The 26,496-nt window shown below is 42.7% G+C and overlaps 1 protein-coding gene and 1 long non-coding RNA gene across 3 annotated transcripts in view; one reads left to right on the top strand and one right to left on the bottom strand.

The window, feature by feature from the left end:
- Positions 1-2,597, bottom strand: part of LOC126328522 (uncharacterized) — an 86,425-nt gene extending 83,828 nt beyond the window's left edge. The window contains exon 1 of the long non-coding RNA XR_007561921.1: positions 2,406-2,597. This is a non-coding gene — a long non-coding RNA (uncharacterized LOC126328522). The remainder of the gene's footprint in view (positions 1-2,405) is intronic.
- The window catches only part of LOC126328451 (box A-binding factor-like), a 219,331-nt gene that overhangs the window by 1,295 nt on the left and 191,540 nt on the right, over positions 1-26,496 (top strand). The window lies entirely within an intron of this gene.

Here is a 26,496-nt window from a genome sequence, read left to right as displayed (position 1 = left end):
ACTCCTAATTCATTCCTTTTCTGTTTAAACTATATTGGGCACTCCCTTTTACATTTGGTATATATGCTATATCTATTCATCTCTAAGGGCACTGGTTTAGGAGTTTAGAGTTCAGAAGGTTTCTGCAGCTATTAATACAAATCTACTACAGCACTGGCCTTCAGCTTGACATGATTGCATTTCAACGTACGTTATCAGTACACGACAAAGTAATAAGTAGTAAAATGTTACATAGTGTTAAAATTAAAGTAATGGCGGCTCTTAAGATTGATCTTAACTTCGCGATGCTTCTTGAATCACATTAATTCTCACTGAAAGTGGTGTATACAGGAAGTCATGAGACGCAACGACTGGTTGACAGTAACAATTACGAAAAGAGCTATATTTTATCGAAAGAACTGTATCATGGCATAATTTTGACGTTATCCTGTATACAGGATACTGCCAAAAGTAAATATCACATAGAAATACTGATAAATATCTGTATTACTCCATTAGTCGAGACTCTTATTGATCCACATATCAGATGACCGTGTATTACTGATTATAAAAATAAAATGAACTGGAAAAAGTTTATTCAGCGAATTGATATCGCACGTGCCTTAGGTGTTACTAAGAATTTCAACGGCTGTATAGCTGTTTCATCCCAGTGGACACGCAGTGTGCCTTGTATGCCTACTATATGTGGAAAAATTTGTTGGGTTCGTTGTTTCGAGGTTAGTTCATGTTATATTTATTGAAATTATTAAATTTATTAAAACCTGGAAGATGTGGCATTTATCTATTTTTGTTCGAAGATGACTTTTCTAACCTATAATAAATATTTCCCTTATATTGGAATGCGAATGAGTTGACCACTAGTGGTAGCACCATACTGGCTCTTCCTAGTACTTGGAAAACTAGAATGACATAGGTTGACTGTAGTATGAAATTCAATCTCAAGTTAAAATGAATCAGTGCCTCAGTCCGTTTCACGAAGAGTTGCTCTGTGCAGGCATTTCTTCCACATAAAAATTCGAGGTGATCACTGGAAATCAAACGTAGGACCACACCGGTAAAAACCAGCGACGGTAAACAGCAGGCCTCGGAACTTAGGCTATCGCAAAGGAGGCTAGAGGGACAAGAATTGCCCCCTTCTGGAACTGATAGCATCGACTTAATTTTTATTACAAAATTCCCGCGCATTTCTTGCAGTTGCTGCTTGCCATTCTAGTAAATGGCAGATTTAACATTGCCGAACGCTGTGGGAAATACTGTGGTTTTTAAAAATTTATTTCCGTTTCTCCACTTTGTGGTGTATTAATTTGATACTTTTTCCTTATTAATTTTGCTGCTATACAGTGGGATTTTTTCAATAGTTGTGATTTTTTCTATTTCAGATTTTTAATTTCCATTGACTACATAACATTACCAGTATAAGATGGATATAAGTAAAGTGTTACTACTCAAACAGGTCCAATGTGGACTCTATCACACGACAGTAAATCTTGGTAGATATTCTAATGCGGTAAAGCGGAACTGATTTACGCTCGAAAAAAATTTAGTACAGACTTTGACCACCAGGTGCAAATCTGGAGCTGTGGATACAGGAAAGTCTACAGAAATGTTTCTTTACGTAACGCATTAGGATCGGGAGTGGGCATAAAAGGTCACAAAAGTGAGAAAAGGATAATGCTGATGTCAGTATTAACGGTCACTTACGCAGTTTGTTAAAAATGAGCACACGAGACGTCGTCGATATGCTGTTAATTAAACGTTAAATAATTTGGGCTTAATCGTAAGTAGGACTTCATTTCAGGTGTTTGAATGAAAGCAGAGTATTAATATTAATAATATAAAAATATGTACATAGCGTATGATAGTGACATATGGTTACCATCTAGGAATCAAACCAATCCACCTAAAAACATTGAAAACTTATCTATCAACCGACTGAGATTCGTTATGTTTTGTTTGACTTCTGCCAAATTTAGTTCTTATATATGCCAAAAATCATCGAATCAGTTAGAAAGAAAACGGTAGTTTTAGAATCTGGCCCGCCCTCGGATTAACTTCTGCAATTGCCCACGCCCCGGAGATTTTGCATCAATTGAGGACATGTTTGCCGGCCGCAGTGGCCATGCGGTTCTAGGCGCTTCAGCCTGTAACCGCACGACCGCTACGGTCGCAGGTTCGAATCCTGCCTCGGGTATGGATGTGTGTGATGTCCTCAGGTTAGTTAGGTTTAATTAGTTCTAAGTTCTAGGGGACTGATGACCTCAGATGTTAAGTCCCATAGTGCTCAGAGCCATTTGTACCATTTTTGAGGACATGTTTGACACTCTAGGTAGCAGGTAGTGAAGCATGTTCTATAACGTAAGGGGAGACATTGCGGGCTGAGTAAAAACGCATAGCTGCTTGCTTACGTGCGGCAATTCTGAGAAGAGCCGAGTCGGCGGGTGTGGTCAGAAGCGGCCTCGCCGCCCCCGGGGCCGCCGTGGGCCGTGGCTGGGCCAGCTGGGCCGCAGTCGGCCGGGGTTCCCGCCGGCCACCACCCACCACATCGCCGCTTCCAACGGGCTGAGCTCCTTAACCACACGGCAGCGCGACGCGACTGAGTCTAAAACTGTTAAGGTTACCAGCATCACAATCTCACTTAGATAAACTTATCACGGCACGCATACAACGCCGCGGTACATACACAGCGCGCCGTGTACACAGCCGGGATGCGCCGCCGGAGCAGCCGCTGCTACCGCCAAGGGGTCACCCCATGTTCCCACCCCCTGCTGTGGGGGCGGCCTGCCGTGATGACAAGCCAAGATCGCAACATCTGCGAATCAGTTATTTACCTTTTATTGCGCTCTCATCATCACTCCCACTTCAGAGGTAGCGGAAGGGGTTGCGGATGTGATATGAGTGCTATTAGATGTTTCACAGGATTCTATTTTGGATCCTTCGTTGTTTTACATGTGTTAATGACTTTCTGTCTGCTCTGTTGCCAGATGAAACTTTAATATTTATAGATTCGATGCACAAAATTATAGCCCAACATCCCTAACGTCCATCTGTTGCAGGATACTAAACCATATCCTAAGCCAAAACGTTATGATTAGAGTTGCTATCTACCAAAACTACAATTGGGTATTATTCGTGCACTACGTAAGTGACGTAGTAAATTGATAAGATTACCAGTAGTATTGGTAGAATTGGTACGTAAAGAAACGTAAATGAACGTGTAAGGAAGAAAATGAAAGCCGACGACTTCCCTCTGTTTTTTTGTTTATTTGTTTGGTTTGCTCATGACTAGAACCACATTCACTGTCAGTCCACTGTGTATTTTATATCCCTACAGAATATAAATTGCAAAAATGGTTCAAATGTCTCTGAGCACTATGGGACTCAATTTCTGAGGTCATCAGTCCTCTAGAACTTAGAACTACTTAAACCTAACTAACCTAAGGACATCACACACATCCATGCCCGAATCAGGATTCGAACCTGCGACCTTAGCGGTCGCACGGTCCCAAACTGTAGCACCTAGAACCGCTCGGCCACTCCGGCCGGCTATAAATTGCACTTTATAAGTAATAACAATTAGTCGACCGTGTAACTTCTGATCTTTCATGTAACCAAAGCAATTACTTCTGGTGCAAGTACAATTTATATGCCCAAACTTTAAAAAATACGGATAAAAATAGTCTTGGTTTTCATTTTAAAATTTCGATGACGTGTTTCGCTTACGGTTGGCATCTTCAGATTATTGAAATTGTTCACGACATACCCCGTCCATAGAATGATGCAAACAAACCGGTAAAATAGATGGCGTGCGCCGTGAGCAGTTTCGAAACTCTAAAGATGCCTACTACAAGCGAAAGGCGTCATTGATTTTTGAAAATAAAAACCTCCACAACCAAGACTGTATTTTTGTCTAAAATCTTACACTGATTTCAATACCAGTCGCAAAGATGGAATAGGAGAAATTTACAAAAAATATGGATAATTACATATAATACTTATCGCTATTTTGTACTCAATAGAACCTTCTTCAGCATGATCAAACGCAATAGCTTCCTGTTATTAATGATAATTGCTAAAGCTGTCAATAAATTTTTCTTTGGGTTTGTGACCGCATTATCAATATATAAAACTACCGACGTTTCGGTCACTGTTGCAAGTGACTGTCTTCAGGATGTTTTTGTTTACTGATAACAGTGATTGAAACGTTGGTAGTTTTACTGATTGACAATGCCGTCACAGACCGTAAGAAATTTTATTGGCTTTGACAATGGCCACGGAACCTTACGTTTATAACTGCCAAAGCTGTTTATAAATTAACACAAACATATTTTATGTAAGTTCAAAGAAGTATTGAAGCAATATTTTGTATATTTTTGTATTGCGTTTCTTTTTTAATTTTACCATTTTGTTGAGAAAATTGTATTTTCTAGCGGTATGTGACAAATCTGTATTGTTTTCTTTATTTTTACTACAATATCCCTATATTTTATGTTACAATTCAACGATTTTCCAGTAAAACCTGAATTAGACAATTTTAGTTTTTCCATTAATTCTTTTTATTATTAGGTAACACACAGGAGGATAGCGATGTAAAACAATAGCGTTCTTTTGGTTACCTGGATGTTTTATATGTCCTCATTCAGTTTTTAGATGGTTCGTTGCTTCCGGTTTTTAGAGGAATACAGTAAGACACGGATCAGCATACGTAAAGAAAGCGATCAAAAATGGCTCTGAGCACTATGGGACTCAACATCTTAGGTCGTAAGTCCCCTGGAACTTAGAACTACTTAAACCTAACTAACCTAAGGACATCACACACACCCATGCCCGAGGCAGGATTCGAACCTGCGACCGTAGCAGCCCCGCGCTTCCGGACTGCAGCGCCAGAACCGCACGACCACCGCGGCCGGCTAAAGAAAGCGATCGGTTTGAAGTGACGCCCTATAGGTATGCAACACATACAACGACCTTAACTGACCAAAACGACTAGGAAAACTGCTGTAGTCCACACTTGTTGTAGTCTACGAGAGCCTACGGTAGTTTCACAACTCTAATTAAGACGTTCCTGTAAGAAAACCAGCATCTATCAGAGAAACAGCAAGGATTCAGAAAAAAACGCTCATGTGAAACACAGCTAGCTTCGTCCACAAACGATATAGAGTAAAATGTATACGCAGTTGAACAGATAGATTTCGTCTTTCTAGGTTTCCTAAGGCATGCGGCATTGTCGCACATCGTAGACTAGCTATTAATCAAGATATGATCATACAGAGTGCCTTCTCAAATACGTGAATGGCTGGAGGAATAGAAACTAAGTTCGTATGGCATGACCAGGTGGGAGACCCTCTATAATAATGTTCCTCCGTCTGTTCACCCGACGTATTTTTTTTCAATTAGGCTTAGGCTCCGTTAAATTATCCCAGTAATCTCACTGGGGAAATGAGATCTGCAGTTTAGCGTGGAATCCGAAGCAGATGCTCCTGGCTTATCTTCGCATGGTTGACAGGTGAAGGCTAGCGTAGAGGCAGACTGAAAAATTGCAATATGTGCCTGGGATTATGTCCCGCGACGTTACTAACTCGCACCTTACCACTAGATCACCAAGACAGACAGCTGGAGTAGTATTTGCCTAATATGAGGGCCATTCAATAACTAATGCAACATATTTTCTACTGAAAGCTGATTGGTTTTATTAAGGATTACAATACACCAAATTATTCTCATTCTTTTGGCTACAGAAAAAATGGTTCAAATGGCTCTGAGCACTATGCGACTTAACTTTTGAGGTCATCAATCGCCTAGAACTTAGAACTACTTAAACCTAACTAACCTAAGGACATCACACACAGCAATGCCCGAGGCAGGAATCGAACCTGCGACTGTAGCTGTCGCGCGGCTCCAGACTGTAGCGCCTAGAACCGCTCCTCCACACCGGCAGGCTTTGGTTACAGAATTCTATTTTTCATCATGATCTCTATTCATTGCGACGGCCTTACGTAACACCACTGAGAGAGCCTGAATGCCCGTGTGGTACCACTCTACTGGTCGGCTCGGAGTCAACGTCTTGCTGCATCAGTAGTTTCCCCATCATCCACGCACTGCTTCCCGCGGGCTTGCATCCTTCATTGGGCCAGGCAGATGTAAATCGGAAGGTGCGAGATGTGAACTGTAGGGTGGATGAGGAAGAACAGAAGTTTTGTGATCTACTCTCGGTTGCGTAGACATGTGTGGAGGCCTTGCGGTTTCATGGAGAAGAAGACATTCAATCGCAGTTTTGCGGCCGACTAACACGTTGAAGGCGCCTCTTAAGCGTCCCGGAAGACAGTCGCCACAACTTTACCTGCTGAGTGTGTAGCTCTGAACTTTTTCTTCAAATGGTTCAAATGGCTCCGAGCACTATGGGACTTAACAGCTGTGGTCATCAGTCCCCTAGAACTTAAAACTACTTAAACCTATCCTAAGGACATCACACATATCCATGCCCGAGGCAGGATTCGAACCTGCGACCGAAAAACTTTTTCTTCGGAAGAGAGATGGTGTGGTACCACTCCAACGACTGATGCTTCGTTTCCGGTTCGAAGTGATGAACCCTTGTCTCATGGCTTATAACGATGTTCGACAAAAAATTGCCAAGATCAGCCTTGTAACGCACAAGCAATTCGGCACATATGGCCCTTCGTTGCTCTTTATGGTCTGTTAGGCGGCGAGGAATTCAACGGGCACATACTTCGGGTACCCCAACTGGTGGAGCAGTGTGTCAGCAGCATCAACAGAAACGTCCAGCTGAGCAGCGAGGTATTTCATTGTGTTCCGTCGATCACCTCAAATAAGTTTATATGGAAATGGTGTCTGTTCTTTCGGACATCTCCATACAAGTATATAGTTTTTGCGATACCGGCTATGACGTTTCCTCTTCTGTGCAGACGCTCACATACTAACCGAACTCTTACGTGACTTGGTAAGAATGTCTTCCACGAGTAATGAGTGTGTTGGGGTGGGACACTACGAATGTAGTGTGTGGACATACAAAGTGAGAATTTGGGTCTCGCGAGAGTCGTGCGCGAGATAGTCCCTGTAGTCGCACTATCCTCTGTGCTCTCGGTGTCGGTGGCTCAGATGGATGACGGCACGGTAGCTCAGCGAGTTCAGTCAGACGGTTAGCTACCCTCTGCAAAAAAAAAAAAAAAAAAAAAAAAAAAAAAAAATGAGTCCAACGAAAAGAAAGAAAGAAAAGATGGATAGAGCGTCTGTCATGTAAGCAGGAGAGCCCGGGTTCGAGTCCCGGTCGGGGCACACATTTTCACCTGTCCCCGTTGATATATATCAACGCCCGTCAGCAGCTGAAGGTATTAATATATAACTCTAATTTCAAATAAGTTTGTCCGCACGTTCCAACATTGCAATAGTCACAGCTGTGTGCGGCCGGCCGGCACACGGTAGATCAGACAGGTTTGTGCGACCTTATTGCGATGATGGCAGACCCCTTGCCCAATGATTCACCGAGCTTTTGTACACTGCCAGGTCTCCGTCGACATTCTGCAAGAGCTTACAAATATCTGCGATGCTCTGGTTTTCCTCCAAAGGAAACTCAATGACAGTTCTCTGCAGCTCCGCTACAATTTTGAAGGCTACGTGTAGCGCCCCCACATATCGGAACTTTATGAAACTATAGGGGTTGAAGCGAGAATATTCCACGATGTCCCACAACAGTTTTTTTAACCGAAATTGATCGAGAAAAAACGGGTGGCACTACTTATTAAAGGTCCCTCTTAAAGCCCAGTACGTTATATTGGACAGCGAATGTTCCAGAAACAGTTCGTTGATGATGAAGTTGTGTACAGGAAAAGTATCGCCTTTAGAAGATAGTAAGGAATTCCAAAATAACTTGGACAATATCTAAACTTGGTGTATTGAATAATAACTCTCCTTAAATGGCGATAAATACGAGGGTTGTCCAGAAAGTAAGTTCCGATCGATTGCGAAATCGAAACCACAGTAAAAACCAGAAACGTTTTATTTGCAACAGTTAGGTACACCTTCCACCTACTTCTCTACACAACTTCCGCTCCAACTTCGAGTTTTGTCGTAGTGTAGTATCAACTTTCCAATATCCTCGTCATAGAAAGCAGCCGCCTGTGCTTTCGGCCAGTTATCTGCACCGGTCTGCAGCCTCGTTGTCTTTGGGAAAAGTGTCTCTATATAGCCAGCGGTTCTAGTAATCAGATAAGAGACTCAGGGGGAGCCAACTACGCACTGTATTGTGGGTGATCAAACACTTCTAATCGGAAACACTGCAGGAGCGTCTTCATTGCCCCTGCAGTGTGCGGCCGAGAATTGGCACGAAGAAGGAACTGCTCGACAGTTGTGTTATGTGGGCTGCATTACACAGGCGAAATCTCTAACCAGGCCCTCATACTTGGCGGGCTACGCTATTCCCTACGCATCTCACTGTTGACTCAAAACTGAAAAGAGCGACGCGACATGACGCGACACGATCGACGGACATACTAGAGACACTGCCCACCACATCTGTTCAAAGCTTTACCGGTTTTCACAGTGCTTTCCATTTCGCGACCGATCAGAACTTACTTTCTGGACAACTCTCGTAAAATACAATGTATTTAACAATGAGAAAGAACCGTATAGTATCTCATTACAACAATGGTAGTGAACGTCCTAAGTGCGTCACGTCGCACAAGTACTTATGGATAAGACTAAAAAGCGATACAAAATGGGACGGTCACGTAAAATTTGTTTTGGGGTAGTCGAATGAGACAGTGTGATGCATCTGCCCAAAGAAATCGCAAACGAAACTATAATATGGCGAATTCTAGAACATTGTTCAAGTCTGAAATCGTTTTCAAGTACGTCCACATCCACACGGCTACGCTGTCGTTCACACTTATGTGCCTGGCAGAGGGTTCATCGAACCACTTTCACGCCATTTTCCGAGCGTTCCACTCCCGAACAGCTCTCGGGAATACGAACACTTAAACTTTTCCGTGCGAGCTCTGACTGTTATATCTTATTGTGATGATAATGGCTCCCCATGCAGATGGGCGTCAACAAAATCGTTTTGCATTCGGAGAGAAAGTCGGTGATTGACATTTCGTGAAAAGATATCGCGGCAACGAATACGTCCTCTGTTTTAACGATCTCCACATCACCTCGCGTATCATATCCGTGACACTCTCTCCCTTGTTTCACAATAGTACGAAACGAGCTACACTCCTTTGAACTTTTTCGATGTTCACCGTCATTCCTATCTCGTAACGATGCCACACCTACATCTACATCTACATCTACATCCATACTCCGCAAGCCACCTGACGGTGTGTGGCGGAGGGTACCCTGAGTACCTCTATCGGTAGCAATACTCTAGCAGAGGACGGACAAGCGTAATGTAGGCAGACTTTTTAGTGGATTCGGTGCATATTCTATATCTTCTGCCAGTAAAATTCAGTCTTTGGTTCCTCCTCTCCTCAACAATATCTGTACGATCGTTCCAACTTAAGTCCATCGCAATTATATTTCCTAGGTATTTAGTTGAACTGACAGCCTTTATATTTGTGCGATTTATCGTATGATCTCCCTTTAATGGATTCCTTTTTGTACTACAATGAAGAGCCAAAGAAGCTGGTACACCTGCCTAACATCGCGTAGGGTCCCTGCGAGCACGCAAAAGTGGCGCAACACGATGTGACGTGGACTCGACTAATGTCTGAAGTAGCGCTGGAGGGAATTGACGCCATGAAACCAACATGGATATCCGTAAATTCGTAATGATACGAGGGCCTTCAGATCTCTTCTGAACAGTACGTTGCAAGGCATTCCAAATATGCCCAATAAGGTTCGTGACTGGGGAGTTTGGAAGCCAGCGCAAGTGTTTAAACTCAGAATAAAGTTCTTAGAGCCACTATGTGGCAATTATGGACGTGTGGGGTGTCGCGTTGTCCTGCTGGAATTGCCCAAACCCCGCGGAATGCACAATGAACGTGAGTGGACACAGGTAATCAGACAGCTTACGTTCGTGCCACCTGCCAGAGTCGTATCTAGGTGTATCAAGGGTTCCATATCACTCCAACGGCAAACGCCTCACACCATTACAGAGTCTCCACCAGCTTGAACAGTCCCCTGCTGACATGCAGGGTCCATGGATTCATGAGGTTGCCTCCATACCCGTACACGACCATCCGCTCGATACAATTTGAAACGAGACTCGTCCGACCAGGCAACATGATTCCATCCATCAGACGTCCAATGTCGGTGTTGTCAGTCCCAGCCGAAGGATAAAGCTCTGTGTCATACAATCATCAAGGGTACATGAATGGTTCGTCGGCTCCGAAAGCCCATATTGATGATGTTTCGTTTAATGGTTCGCACGCTGACACTTACTGATGACCTAGCATTGAAATCAGCAGCAGTCTGCAGAAGGGTTATACTTCTGTCGCGTTGAACGATTCTCTTCAGTTGTCGTTGATCCCGTTCTTGCAGGATCTTTTCCGGCCGTAGCGATGTCGGAGATTTGATGTTTTACCGGATTCCTGATATTCACCGTACACTCGTGAAATGGTCGTATGGGAAAATCCCCACTTCGTCGCTACGTCGGAGATGCTATTTCCCATCGCTCGTGCGCCGATTGTAACACCAAAGTCACTTCAATCTTGGTAACCTGGCATAGAAGCAGCAGTAACCGATCTAACAATTGCGCCAGACACTTGTTATATTTGGGCGTTGCCGACCGCTGCGCCATATTCTCCTTGTTTACCTATTTCTGTTTTTGAATAAGCATAACTATACAAGTTTCTGTGTCGCTGCAGTTTTGTTTCGGTGGGCTTAAACTTTTCATGATTTAGAGTTGACGGCCACTCTTCACAACATACAGGGTGTTACAAAAAGGTACGTCCAAACTTTCAAGAAACATTCCTCACACACATACAAAAAAAAGATGTTATGTGGACATGTGTCCGGAAACGCTTAGTTTCCATGTTAGAGCTCATTTTAGTTTCGGCAGTAGGTACTGTACTTGCTCGATTCACCGCCATGATTTCATAAGGGATACTCTACCTGTGCTGCTAGAACATGTGCCTTTACAAGTACGACACAACATGTGGTTCATGCGCGACTCCTGCACATTTCAGTCGAAGTGTTCGCACGCTTCTCAACAACAGATTCGGTGACCGATGGATTGGCAGAGGCGGACCAATTCCATGACCTCCACGCTCTCCTGAGCTCAACCCTTTTGACTTTAATTTATGGGGCATTTGAAAGCTCTTGTCTACCCAACCCCGGTAACAAATGTAGAGACTCTTCGTGCTCGTATTGTGGACGGCTGTGATACAATACGCCATTCTCCAGGGCTGCATCAGCGCATCAGGGATTCCATGCGACGGGGAGTGGATGGATGCATGTATCCTCGCTAACGGAGGACATTTTGAACATTTCCTGTAACAAAGTGTTTGAAGTCACGCTGGTACGTTCTGTTGCTGTGCGTTTCCATTCCATCTTTAATGTGATTTAAAGAGAAGTAATAAAATGAGGTCTAACATGGAAAGTAAGCGTTTCCGGACACATGTCCACATAACATATTTTCTTTCTTTGTGTGTGAGTAATGTTTCCTGAAAGTTTGGCCGTACCTTTTTGTAACACCCTGTATATCATGTTACCACTACCTTTACAAATTTTTGTAATGTGCCTTAGGTGTTTTTTATTTTTAGGGTTTATTGATAAGGAAATTCTAGCGTAATGGAGAAGCGATCATTTCTTCATACTTTGGTGAAGAACACTAAGTTGATCTGATGAAGATCCACTAAACAAAATATATCAACTAGCAAATGCATCATATGATGGTAAGACATCACGCGGGTATCTGCCCTGTCTTACTGTTAATGATTTCCACTCCGTTCATTGCTACAGACAATGTAACTGCAAGAAGAGGAGAAGAGCAAGATGTGTGAAGTGTAATACTTACCTTGTTTGTCAAGAAACACTGTAACTACCTTCATGAACATCACCGCAAGAAATGACTGAATTATGCAAGATTGTCCTGGCACACACGACTGTATCTTTGTTTTTTTGGGGGGGAAGTGTAAAAATAAAAATTTCTAACCCAGTAATGTGTCATTCTATGAATATTTTTGTTATGAAAATGCGAAAATTTATAAATTTCGATTAAAAGTGTAACTGGGGGGTGTGAAAAGGTTAAAACAACGAAACCCAAGGGGAAGATAGTATTCTGTCTTTAAGTGTAAACATAAATAACAAGCTCGGATGGGAAACCAACGCCAGATTCACTGAAGCAACTAAGTTCAGTTACATTTGTTGTACACACGGTCAGAGCCATAAAACAAAACTAGGCCTTGTATAGGTCCCATACGTTGAGCAGTCTCTGTCGATCATCTGCATATGGCATCATCTGAAAATCAAAATGAACTGGCATGTGGTTAGCACACTGCTCTGACACGCATCTGATTCTTTACAATCTGGGGCCTGCACTTGCCGATCAGAAATCTTCTTCATTGTCGTCATCCCATAAAACAGTAATCCTAAAAATTACATGGAAGCGAACTTCGGCCCACCATGTGGCAGTCACATTCAATGACTTTTCAGTTATGGAGGCAGACTGTTACAGCTGAGGTGATTTAGAAATGAGGAAACCAGTATCATTTGAGTATTTACGCTCAATAGTAAGTTTCAGAATACATATTGGAAAAAAACTAATAAGTTTCAGAATACTCAGAATGGTAGCAAAAACGTTATAGAACATCAGTGTAAAACCGGGAGTAAAACTATATCTAAAAGAGTTTTTAACAATACTTCAGAGCTTATTATACGCCATGTTGGAAATATTGTACAATTTAAAAGCGAACTGCTCCTACTGCAGTGAGGAAAATCTAGATAGACATTCTTCAAATTATATGAAAATACTTAAGTTTTTGTTACATTGTATTCTATTATAATAAGATAAACATTAACACTTTTTTTCATGTAATGTTTTACAACTTTATACCCCACTGTACTGAACAAGAATAAACTGTGTATGCTTCAGTTATTTCTCCACCCAGAGACTGCTCTCGGTGGGATTTTGTGAATGGTTGTCTATGCCACAGATTGACAGAGCAACAAGGATTCTGAATAGCCGTTTAATATTTTCGTCCATTAGTCAAAATAACATTGTTATGTAGACAGCTGTAGCCTGTTCTGCGTATCTGACATCAGATAGTTTTTTGTTCGCTGTATTATCAGAGCCACTTTGTGATTTTACGTTGAGGATGACATCTCAGGACAGGTTACATGATAGCAAAGTTGGAGTAAATACAATCTGATAACGTCAGTGATGTGGAAACCGGTTATGGCTGCATAAATAATGTTGTGACTGTGACTGATAAATAATACGTTACTTGCAATCGGGTTTACATTCAAAACAAGTTTTCTGAATGACAACAGTCTGCCTCGCTGGATATGTTGATTAGGTTAAAATATACATTTATTGAATTCTCCACTACACAGTGTCTTATTGTTTAATATTAAAATAACCGCTCATACGGATATATTTGGGTTGACTAGATGGACGTATTGAGTGTGACTCAAATATTCCCGTATGATAGTTTATAGCAAGCACTTGAAAATGTCTGCGCAGCCATAACTGAATTAAAAGAAAACGAGATTTTAACCAATGGAAAATGCTCCTATCGGCGCACAAACAAAGAGAATATGTTCCTGTTTATTTAAAATACTCTGATTCAAAAGTGGGATACCAGCTACCTCATTCTACTTTCTTCAGGACTTTTAAATATTTTTCCAAAAATTGGCGCCCTTTTGACATGCAGCTCACCTCAAACTTCTACAAGTCCTCCTAACTGTAATTCACTCACACCCACTAGTCCGCCAGTGTAAGTCGGTCATACCCAGACACTCCTACTTGCTCATTCTGTCTGCTGTGTCAGAGCCGCAGTCTCCTTCGTTCTGTCCTACAACTACAGTCTCCTCTCGCTGTTATTGGTTATTGTCTCCCTCTTGCTCTCTCTTACTGCTACTGTCTTATCCTTCTTCCCTACTGCTGCTATCTCTTCTCACTGTCACTATCTCTCTCTTCCTCATCGTCATTGTCATATACTCTGTCTCTCATTATCCCTGGTTCTTACCCACTTCCACTCTCTTTTTCTCTATATCCTCCCCCTCCACCTGGTACTGTCTCCTTCACTCTTTTCCCAGCACTGTTCTGTCACTGCACTGTTACTGGCAGAGGTAAAGCTGTGAGTAGCGGCTGTGAGACGTGCTTCGGTAGCTCAGATGGTAGAGCACTTGCCCGCGAAAGGCAAATGTCCCGAGTTCGAGTCTCGATCGGGCACACAGTTTTAATCTGCCAGGAAGTTTTAAATCAAAACTATTTTGCACTTCAGACCGGAATTTAACTTGCTTCAGTACTACAACATACAGTTCCCACATGATAATGAAATCATCACAAAGCATATTCCTCCGTGCTACGTCACGTTATAACCTAAGTTTTCGCCTCACTCCGGATTTTACGTGCGCTCTTTCCATGTACATGCCGGGTAAATTTGAACCTGTGTATCTCAAAAATGGATACAGATACGAAGAAAACATTCGAGACTGTTAGAGGTCGAGATCTTAGGAATACACTGTAAAAATTACAGTCATTTGCTGTGCATAGCAGTCTCGAGAATCTGCGGCTGGGTTTTGGTACTCAAAAAAGGAGTTTTTAGAGAGTTTCTTGATAACGGATTTTGGAAACGGGGAGGTGGGTCTTCTAGATAAATACCTAGGTAATACAACATTAAATTTTAAATACTTTTATGCGGTTATTTATAATTCAGATTTCGCCTCATCCAGGTTTTACGTGTATAAATAGCGTAACTTAGAAGCTCTGTATCCTGGAAACGGAAAAGAAAATTGTCAAGGATGTTCGAGATCGGCGTCTGAGATATATATTGTAAAAAATTGAGCCTTTTCCATGTATAGCCGTCTTGGAATCCTCGGCTGGTTTTAGTTCCGCTGGTGACAGCGAAAATAGAGTAAAAACCCTTTTTGTGGAGTTTTCCGAGGAACCACCAAGTGAATTAATGGTGCCTTCATAAGTCCCAGCAAGCTCACTATAGATCACGTCAAATGCAAAAAGGACTAGCGGTTTTCTGCATTTGCCTAAGCAGCAGGAAGTGTATAATATTCATACTGTACTGTAACATAGTGACACTAGGACGTTCGTTCTGTTGGGTATATAAAAGGTTCCTAGTCCAAAGGCTATCAAAAACAGTTGACGCTACCGTTTTGTTTTTAATAGAACCCGAGGTACGAGCATCGGAAAAATCCCTTTTTTGTGGGCAGCATTTTGGAGCGTGTTAGGTACACATGCTGTCGCATGCATACCGATGACCCGTATGGATAGTCGATCGCTGCCGGCGCTGTATAGCTCAATGTGTTCGGTCAGAGTGCTGGTTCCCTTCTGCAATAAAAGAAAAAGGCCTGGGTGAAGTATTCAGCTCTCAACTGGAAGGGGTGTCATGTGACGACCGGCTAGACCAAATGAAGAGAACAAAGACGAACAAAATAAAAAGAAAAGCCATTTAGAGCGCCTCTTTTTGTATTCCCTGTCCTCAACGAATACTGGCATGATTTTTTTTAAACAGAACACTGTAGATATTGCTTCCAATCCTTCACCTCTGAAATTTTCGTCTTTGATTAGATGTCAAATCCTAATGGACTTTTATTTTTAATTTGGCAGATTAAAATACAGTAGGGAAACACCGTCAGGAAATAAGGAACTTACGACTGCCGTCGACATCGAGGTTTCTAACGATGAGAAGCCCGAACGAGACAAATAAAGGATAAGACATCTGCCGTATCTCTCTTTGAAGCAATTATGTCTGGGAGTAGATTTGAGCAGCGTTATTCTTGAATACAAGTTCAGTGACTTAATGACTACACAGCTTCACTAGATCAGACGAAACAGTTACAAATTTTTGTAATTTAAGTACCTACTTCTTCTTATTAGGTTATCTTTTTTTCTCACGTACCACGAGAGGGTCGTTTATACGCCTGAAGAGTTGTTCATTCTCGTTCCTGCTGCTGGTTGCGTAACGTAAGCGTATTTGCTCACCTTTAGCCCCTCCTCGGCTGCAGCAGGCGGAGTGCAAATGTAGAAGTGAAGATTTTTTTTGGGTCCGCTTGTGGTACCCACTTGCTCCGAATAGCACTGTAAGGCTAAATATTGCGCAAAAGGGCGAGCAGTACGACTAATATGTGTGTTAAATGGTAATCTTTTATGGTTTGCTGTTTCGTCTGATCCATGTTCGATATGCAATGGGACGCTAACCATAACAGCGTTATGATATTGTCTCGTAGGTGCAGCGTCAGAAATTTGTGCCCGACGTAACATTTTGCAGGAGCTGTTAATGCCGCTGGTGACCTTGACCACCAACAAGAAAATTTAAGCAGGTATTTTCTGTTAGAGTTTACCTCTTTCTTTAGTGGACAACCCTGAGGTTGGTTTGCCATTCCACTCATCTTACTGACTTTGTCTTCATTCGCGCGTACTTAGTGCATCCCATTTCCCTCATAATTTGCTGTATGGATGACAGCCTCAGTCGTCCCTGGCGATTCATGGTCTCAGTATCTGCTCCTGCTATCTTGTGAATGTTGTTATTGTCTTTTCAAATATATCGCACAAGTCCACCTCTTCTTGTTTACACATGCCTCAGAGAGATCTGGGTTCCTGTATTCTTCTCAGCACGTCTTCATTGGTAACTCTACCTCTTCAGCTGATCACCATCTTTCTGTAGTACCCGATCCCATGGGCACCTATTTCTGTTTTCCCATCGTTCAAGTTTCACATCGGTATAAGGCCACACTCAAAAGAATAGTTTTCATGATCCATTACCTTATTTACAGGCTGATGTTCTTGCTGGTAACACCGGAAAAATTTTATATTGATCGTAAAGCGGATCAGATGAATTTTCAACCTATAACACAGTCTTCCATTAACAGTCTTCCAGTACGCTTCGAAAAACAAATACGATGAGTGCGTCAGTTTAGGTTGAGATCATTGCCACAAGCTATCTTACACATACACGAACTCATTTTAGATTAAATTCAAGTTTCAGTCTTATGTTCTTGTTGAATTCTCTTCATGGAATCACCTATGAATCAGTGTAAATGAGGTGACACAGTGGTTGAGACAAACAGTACTTGTATTTGGGAGAATATATATTAATTTGCCTGCCTGGGCATTTTGATTTAGGCTTACCAGGGTTTAATTACGAATATGCAGTAAGGCTAGTGTGATAGGGTGTATTCTTCGAATTATCCTGTAGCGCGTTATACACATCTGTTTCGGTTGACTGATGGCCAGTAATGGTAAAAAATGAAGATACAGGTGTAACTTACCGTCGACGACAATGTCATTAGAGATGCAATACAAATTCGAATTGGGGAAGGGTGGGAAAAAATCAGTCACTGCATATAAAAAAAGTAAATTGAAAAAAAGATTGCTGTGACAACATCATGGCCTAAAAAACAAAAGGTAAGTTTTAAAGTGTCTCACCTACAGTTATTTACTTTTTATTTTCGTGATAGTATTGAATACAGTGTGTTATTTCTGATACTGCGCATTAGTGAATGCAGTATTTAGAGACCAATAGCAACTGAATTTAGTTTATTTAACACTTGCCTCCTGCGTCAACATTCGACTTGATGATGGCAACGCATCAGCGAATCCGGAATAAACTGGAACTATTAAGGAAGAATGGAGAACGGGGATTCCTGAAGACCTATAGATATCTTAATCAAGATTGAAACTTGGAGTAAATTTTAACTTACTGAAGGGATTGCAACTACTTCCTGTTTATTGCATGCATGTACATAGTTTTGCGGTGCTTTTCAGAATCAGATTTAGGATGAAAATCGAGATGTCAGTCGAACTCGTCTCATATACACTATGTGATCAAAAGTATCCGGACAACTGGCTGAAAATGACTTACAAGTTCGTGGCGCCCTCCATCGGTAATGCTGGAATGCAATATGGTGTTGGCCCACCTTTAGCCTTGATGACAGCTTCCACTCTCGCAGGCATATGTTCAATCAGGTGCTGAAAAGTTTCTTGGGGAATGGCAGCCCATTCTTCACGGAGCGTTACACTGAGGAGAGTTATCGATGTCGGTCGGTGAGGCCTGGCACGAAATCGGCGTTCTAAAACATCCCAAATGTATGCTATAGGATACAGGTCAGGACTCTGTGCAGGCCAGTACATCACAAGAATGTTAGTGTCGTGCAACCACTCCGCCAAAGGCCGTGCATTACAGATTCTCGATCGTGTTGAAAGTTGTAATCGCCATCCCTGAATTGATTTTCAACTGCGGGAAGCAAGAAAGTGCTTAAAACATCAATTTAGGCCTGTGCTGTGGTAGTGCCACGCAAAACAACAAGGGGTGTAAGCCCCTCCATGAAAAAGACTACCACACCGTAACACCACCGCCTCGGAATTTTAGTGTTGGCACTACACACGCTGGCAGATGAAGTTAACCGGGCATTCGCCATATCCACACCCTGCCATCTGGTCACCACGTTGTGTACCGTAAGTATTCACTCCACACAACGTTTTCAATCGTCCAATGTTTACGCTCCTTATACCAAGCGAGGTGTTTTTTGGCATTTATCGACTTGATGTGTGGCTTATGAGCAGCCGATCGACTATGAAATCCAAGTTTTCTCAACTCTCGCCTAACTGCAGTGGATCCAGATGCAGTTTGGAATTCCTGCGTGATGGTGTGGATAGATGTCTGCCTATTACACATTACGAACCTCTTCAACTGTCGGCGGTTTCTGTCAGTCAACAGACGAGGTCGGCCTGTACGCTCTTGTGATGTACGTGTCCCTTCACGTTAATACTTCACTATCACATCGGAAACAGTGGTCCTAGGGAGTTTAGGAGTGTGTAAATCTCGCGTACAGACGTATGACACAAGTGACACCCCATCACCTGACTACCTTCGAAGTACTTGAGTTCCGCGGAGGGCCCCATTCTGCTCTCTCACGACGTCTAATGACTACTGAGGTCGTTGATATGGAGTATCTGGCAGTAGGCGCCAGTAAAATGCACGTAATATGAAATACGTATGTTTTTGGCGGTGTCCGGATACTTTTGATTACATAGTGTATTTTTGATCACGTTAGTTTTGATCACGTGCGATGTTACTGAGTTCGCTGCTGTTGCAGATCGATATCTAAGTTCACTCAAAGTTGATGAAAGGCCACCAAGCAAATAGAGGGAGTCTGAAAAACTCACAGGAAAAAGCGTCACGTACTGTGAGATCAGGCGATGTTGGTCGGCAGTGATGCAGTGCGAGATCTGAGCACCCCTTACGGTCGATGCATCGTTGGGACAGTTCAGTGGCTCACTGTTCGTACACGGAGATGCCCGTGCAGTACTCCGTCTTGTTGAAAATTTAAATTTTCGGCTTACTCTAAGGACTTTAGGAAAAGGCAGCTCTCCACCTTATCCAATTACTTGATCCTTGTATCTGTCTTTTCTGTAATAAAAGTATGGCCCATCTTTTCTCGAGAGGTGTATGAAGTTTTGGAGAGACTCTCACGTGCTAGGCCATAATATGGCGCTGCTGCGTTCCCGCACGTCTTGTGTTGTAGATGTATTATCTTTCACTTAAATGGAAAACAGTTTCATCACTCAACGCTAAACGATAAAGGATATTGTTATCTTCCATCTCTACGGCCTAAAAGAATTACCAGAGCTCTAAACGTTGTTGTTGATCACGTTAACGATGGGGTTGTAGCAACTCAGTACTGAATTCCAGAATTAAATGAAACTTCCTGGCACATTAAAACTCTGTTCTGGACCGAGACTCGAATTTTGGATCTGTTAACTTGCGCAGGCAAGTGCTATACCAACTGGCCTACTCGAGCACGACTCACGACCAGGTCGCAGCTTCATTCCCACCAGCACCTCGGCTCCTACATTGCAATCTTTACGGAAGCTCTACTGCGACACTTAAAGCTTAGAGGATGTTTCCAGATTCCGAGTTCGAGTCAAAGGTTTAATCTGCCAGTATCTTTTACGTCAGCTCTCACTCCGCTGCAGAGTGAAAATTTCGTTCTGGAAACATCGCCCAGTTTGTGGCTAAGCTATGTCTCCACAACATCCTTTCTTCCAGGAATGGTGAAGTTTTGCAGGAGAACTTCTATGAAGTTGGGAAGGTAGGAAATGAGGTACTGGCTGAAGTGAAGCTGTGAGGACGGATCGTGCATCGTGCTTGGATAGCTCAGTTTGTAGAGCACGTGTCTGCGAAAGGCTTGTCCCGAGTTAGAGTCTCGATCCAGCACATAGTTTTAATTTACAGGAAGTTTGTGGAATATTGTATTGTCTGAAACATAGACTTAGCTACAAAACACGCTGGTCTTGTGAGGAATCACTAGCTTCGGTACGACGAGGCGACTTCTGTGGACTGCGTGCCAAACTCAACGTCTTGAACCATCGAGTGCGACCGACCCTTAAATAAACGACCAATGTCTTGAAACTGCTGGTGCCATCGTCGAATGATCTGAGATGTAAAAGTTGCTGCGCCATACTCTCGAGAAAACTGTTAAGTAAACTGCATCTGTTGAAACGGAGAATGCCAAAAACCACTTGTTGCTGTGTTATCGTCATCTCGACTCTATACACAGTGGATAAAGAAAGAGTGAGAGACCATTATCACCATCAGACAGCCGTTGTGGCCGTGCGGTTCTAGGCGCTACAGTCTGGAACCGCGTGATCGCTACGCTCGCGGGTTCGACTCCTGCCTCGGGCAAGGATGTGTGTGTTGTCCTTAGGTTAGTTAGGTTTAAGTAGTTCTGAGTTCTAGGGGACTGATGACCTCAGATGTTAAGTCTCATAGTGCTCAGAGCCATTTGAACCATTATCTCCATCTACATGAATCGGCAACTTAGAGCTATTCCTAAGATAAACACTTAGTTTCTGTGTGTAAGTTGAAGTTTACAAGATACAGTGTTGTGTAATCACATTTGTGTCTTTGAAACCTGCATTGTCCATGTCGCTGTACAAACTTTCGATTAGTTCCGGGCCGGTAAAAAAAAAGTCTCATAAGGACATCAATGAACCTTAACTTAAATAGTTTGGTTTGGTAGTTTAAGGAACAAGTAGTAGACGCCTTATCAACAGAGAGCAGCGCCTGAGGGTAACGGTCCCGGTGCCCTGTCTGCGCCTGCGGGGAACGCCCCAGGCGAGCTGCGCCTCCCGCAGGCGGCGCGTTATCGAGGAAAAGCAAACAAGCTGCGCTCTGGTGTGACTGACCCACATTCGGCCGCCCGGATCTAAAGTTCGTTGGTCGCTGACACACGACATATTTAACGCGCGGTTAACCCGTGCAAGTGGCATGAACTTGCTCTTACAACGATTGGTAAACACAACGCAGTTAACGAAATAATGGACAAGTTTAAACATGGCGCGATTTTCTTTGTTCTTCAACAAGTGATAGTGGTGCCTTCTGTCGGGGGAACACGACAACTTAGATCAGTGTGTCGTCATATATGAGGGGCCAAGTTCGGTTGAAAAAATGCGGAGATGATTGCGGGGCATCGTGGAATAATCGTGCTTCGGCCCCTAGAGTTTCATGAAGTCCCGGTAGGTTCGGGCGCTACAAATAGCCTTCAAAATGACGGCTGTAATGAAGGTGTTCTCCAAGCAGACAGTGGTCACTACGCTTCTTTTGGCGGAAAATCAGAGCATAGCAGGTAATCATAGCCCCTTGCAGAATACCTACGGAGACCTGGTAGTGAATGAAAGCACAGCGAGTCGTTGGGCAGCCCATCTCTCATCATCGCAACATGGTCACGCAAATCTCTCTGATCTTCTGCTTGCCGACAGGCCTCACACAGTTTTGACACCTGCAATATTGGAACGTGCGGACACTCTCATTCGAACCGATCGTCAGATCACAATCAGTCATCTCGCTGCTCAACTGGAAGTCTCTGTTGGTAGTGCTGACACCAATTCGGTTACTCACAAATATATGGGCCTGGGGGCACGGATGTGTGTAATGTCGTTAGGTACTTAGGTTTTAAATAGTTCTAAGATCTAGGGGACTGATGTTCTCAGATGTTAAGTCCCATAGTGCTCAAAGCCATTTGAACCATTTGTATTTGCCTACCAGAATATCATAAAGAGCAACGAAAAACCGTATGTTTATCCCATTGAAGGATCCACTCTGCGGGAAGCAGTACGTGGATGATGGGGAGGTTATTGATGCAACAAGGTTTTGTATCCGACACCGACCGCTAGATTGCTTTGTATCCGACACCGACCAGTAGATTGATATCAGTAAGGTCCCGTAAGGCCATGGTATTGAACAGAGATTATGTTGAAAAATTGGGTTTTGTTGCCAAAAGATGTGGGAATTATACGATGTACTGGTATCCTGAATAAAACCTTCTTTCAGAAAAAAATGTGTTCCATTACTTATTGATCACCCCTCGTACGTACTCTTCAGGCTGGTATAGTACGTGGCGTATTGTAGCAGGCCTGCTTCAGGAAGAACATGCATATAAATTATTAGTAACTTACTTAAACTTGTACGTGGTAGATACTTAACTTTGTAAATATGTCGTGTGCACAAAAATGAACTGAAACTGTTACTGTTGCTGACGCATATAACATTTAGCACTTCATTACAGAACACATGTGAGTGCCATTATTCCACTGATGTAAAGCTCGGAATAACTGTTCTAATCTCACGTTGTCGCATCTCTACTACGATACTGTCGTCGTAAGCGATTCTTACGATTGGCTGCTGATTACATATGGAATGGTGTGAGCGGCACTGTAGTCGCACGTGCAACTTCTAGGCTGTTGTGCCGTAGCAAAATACACTCGCCGCTACAACAGCCTCAAAGTTACACATGCGACTGCAGTGTCGCTCACTCCATTTTGCATGTAACACATAAAATATCAGTTCACTTTATTACAAAATGGATATGAAGGTATACTTAACTTGTTGTTTGTTGTTGTGGTCTTCAGTCCTGAGACTGGTTTGATGCAGTTCTCCGTTCTACTCTAACCTGTGCAAGCATCTTCATCTCCCAGTACCTACTGCAACCTACAGCCTTCTGAATCTGCTTACTGCATTCATCTCTTGGCCTCCCTCTACGATTTTTACCCTCAACGCTGCCCTCCAATACTAAATTGGAGATCTCTTGATGCCTCAGAACATGTCCTACCAACCGATCTCTTCTTCTAGTCAAGTTGTGCCACAACAAACTCCTCCTCTCCCCAATTCTGTTCAATACCTCCTCATTAGTTATGTGATCTACCCATTTAATCTTCAGCATTCTTCTGTAGCACCACATTTCGAAAGCTTCTATTCTCTTCTTGTCTACACTATTTATCGTCCACGTTTCACTTCCATACATGGCTACACTCCACTCAAATACTTCCAGAAACGACATTGACACTTAAATCTATACTCTATGTTAACAAAATTCTCTTCTTCAGAAACGCTTTCCTTGCCATTGCCAGTCTACGTTATATATCCTCCATACTTCGACCTTCATCAGATATTTAGCTCCCCAACTAGCAAAATTCCTTTACTACTTTAAGTGTCTCATTTCCTAATCTAATTCCTTCAGCATCACCCAACTTAATTCGGCTATTATTCCATTATCCTCGATTTGCTTTTGTTGATGTTAATCTTATTCCTTCTTTCAAGACATTATCCATTCCGTTCAATTGCCCTTCCAAGTCCTGTACTATCTCTGACATAATTAAAATGTCATAGACGAAACTCAGAGTTTTTATTTCTTCTCCATGGGTTTTAATACCTACTACAAATTTTCCTTTCGTTTCCTTCACTGCTTGCTCAATATACAGATTGAATAATATCGGGGAAAGGCTGCAACCCTGTCTCACTCCCTTACCAACCACTGCTTCCCTTTCATGTCCCTCGACTCTTATAACTGCCATCTGGTTTCTGTACAAATTGTAAATAGCCTTTCGCTCCCGGTATTTTAACCCTGCCACCTACAGAATTTGAAAGAGAATATTCCAGTCAACATTGTCAAAAGCGTTCTCTAAGTCTACAAATGCTAGAAACGTATGTTTGCCTTTCCTTAATCTAGCTTCTAAGATAAGTTGTAAGGTCAGTATTGCCTCACGTGTTCCAATATTTCTACGGAATCCAAAACGATCTTCCCCGAGGTCGGCCTCTACCAGTTCTTCCATTCGTCTGTGAAGAATTCGCGTTAGTATTTTGCTGCTGTGGCTTATTAAACTGATAGTTCGGTAATTTTCACATGTGTCAATACCTGTTTTCTTTGGTATTGGAATTATTATATTCTTCTTGAAGTCTGGAGGTATTTCGCCTGCCTCATACATCTTGTTCACCAGATGGTTGAGTTTTGTCAGGACTGGCTCTCCCAAGGCTATCAGTAGTTCTAATGGAATTTTATCGACTCCTGGGACCTTGTTTCGAGTCAGGTCTTTCAGTACTCTGTCAAACTCTTCACACAGTATCGTATCTCCCATCTCATCTTCATATACATCCTCTTCCATTTACATAATATTGTCCTCACGTACATCACCCTTGTATAGACCCTCTATATACTCTTTCCACCTTTCTGCTTTCCCTTCTTTGCTTAGAACTGGGTTTCCACCTGAGCTCTTGATGTTCATACAAGTGGTTCTCTTTTCTCCAAAGGTCTCTTTAATTTTCCTGTAGGCAGTATCTATCTTACCCCTAGTGAGCTAAGCCTCTACATCCTTACATTTGTCCTCTAGCCATCACTGCTTAGCTATTTTGCACTTCCTGTCGATCTCATTTTTGAGACGTTTGCATTCCTTTTTGCTTGCGTCATGTATTGCATTTTTATATTTTCTCCTCTCATCAATTAAATTCAATATATCTTCTGTTACTCAAGGATTTCTACTAGCCCTCGTCTTTTTACCTACTTGGTCCTGTGCTGCCTTCACTACTTCATCCCTCAAAGTTTCCCATTCTTCTTCTACTGTATTTCTTTCCCCCATTCCTGTCAATTGTTCCCTGATGCTCTCCCTGAAACTCTGTACAACCTCTGGTTCTTTCAGTTTATCCAGGTCCCATCTCCTTAAATTCCCACCTTTCTGCAGTTTCTTCAGTTTTAATCTACAGTTCATAACCAATAGATTGTGGTCAGAGTCTACACCTGTCCCTGGAAGTGATTTACAATTTAAAACCTGGTTCCTGAATCTCTGTCTTACCAGTATATAATCTATATGAAACCTGCCAGTATCTCCATGTTTCTTCCACTTACTTAACTTCGTACAATCCATTTCCACAGGAACGTTCTCTGAACATTAAAGTATGACTTGATACACACATTTGCATTACTCTTCTGTTGGAGACATAATGTTCCTATTAGTTCTCCCTAAGACATTTAATACACTGGCGACCAATCTAAGACGATACTGTCATCTTGATCGTGACAGCGTACAAGACCGAGCGTTCTTCTTTTCAGCTGTATCGACTGCGGTGGCGAAACGAAGCTGTCGGAGGCGTATTTACGCTGGCGTTTCTCGTTTGTCGGTGCGGCATGCAGCGACTATTGTTTTAGGCGGGTTCGATGCAAGGTGCTATCATTGATTTGGTACCCCGTTCTCCGGACGGCACCACACCGGATGCGGCGGCGCAAGAGAACACTTGGGGCTGTGTCTTCGCCGACGTTTGTTGTTCGTTGCTGCGCTTGGCAGAGACCGTCTTTACTTGTAGTGCCGTCTCGAGGTGCCAACTTCTGCACGAGACGTCGTTCTGCGGACGACACCACACATGCGGTCCACCACTACTTCGTCTGCTGCGGCAACCTCTTCACCTGAGTGTAGCATTTGTACCCAACATCCCCAATCATTTGTTGGGTAAATACCAACCTCTGTTTTACGCTACAGTTTTTGCTCTCTGCGACTCCGTTTAATACGATGGTAGTTACTTCCTGGTGTCTCAACACCTGTCCCATCGCACTGTCCATTTTTTATTCAGTCTTTTACATATACTCCGTACCGATTCTGCGGAGAAGCTCCAATTTTGTTATCAATGCACTCAGTTGTCAACATCATTCTACAACAACAGACCTCAGAAAGTTCTGTTTTCTTTTTTCCCAAAGTTCATGATCTTTTTCCCTACAGTGCTGTGCTCCAAATCTACATTGCCAAAAAATTTTCACGCAAATGAAGGTCTACGTTTGCTACCAGTAGACCTGTTTTGTAGCAGAAATCCCTCACCGCCTACTCCTTATATCCTCGTTGCTCGTCTATCATGTGATGTTCTGCTTCCAACGTACCAAACTTCCTTCATTTCGTGGACGTCAAGGACCCTAATTTAAAATTTAAGTTTATAGCTAATCTCAGTTCTGCTACTCGGTATTTGCATCATTCTTCTTTTTACTCTAAATCCATATATAGGACATAGATGATTTAATTTCCTTAAAGACTATAATTCAAAATCCCCA

Source organism: Schistocerca gregaria, chromosome 2 (assembly GCF_023897955.1).
Source record: "Schistocerca gregaria isolate iqSchGreg1 chromosome 2, iqSchGreg1.2, whole genome shotgun sequence".
Lineage (NCBI taxonomy): Eukaryota > Metazoa > Arthropoda > Insecta > Orthoptera > Acrididae > Schistocerca > Schistocerca gregaria.
The sequence above is the reverse complement of the archived record's forward strand: the minus strand, read 5'-3'. Positions and strand labels throughout refer to the sequence as shown.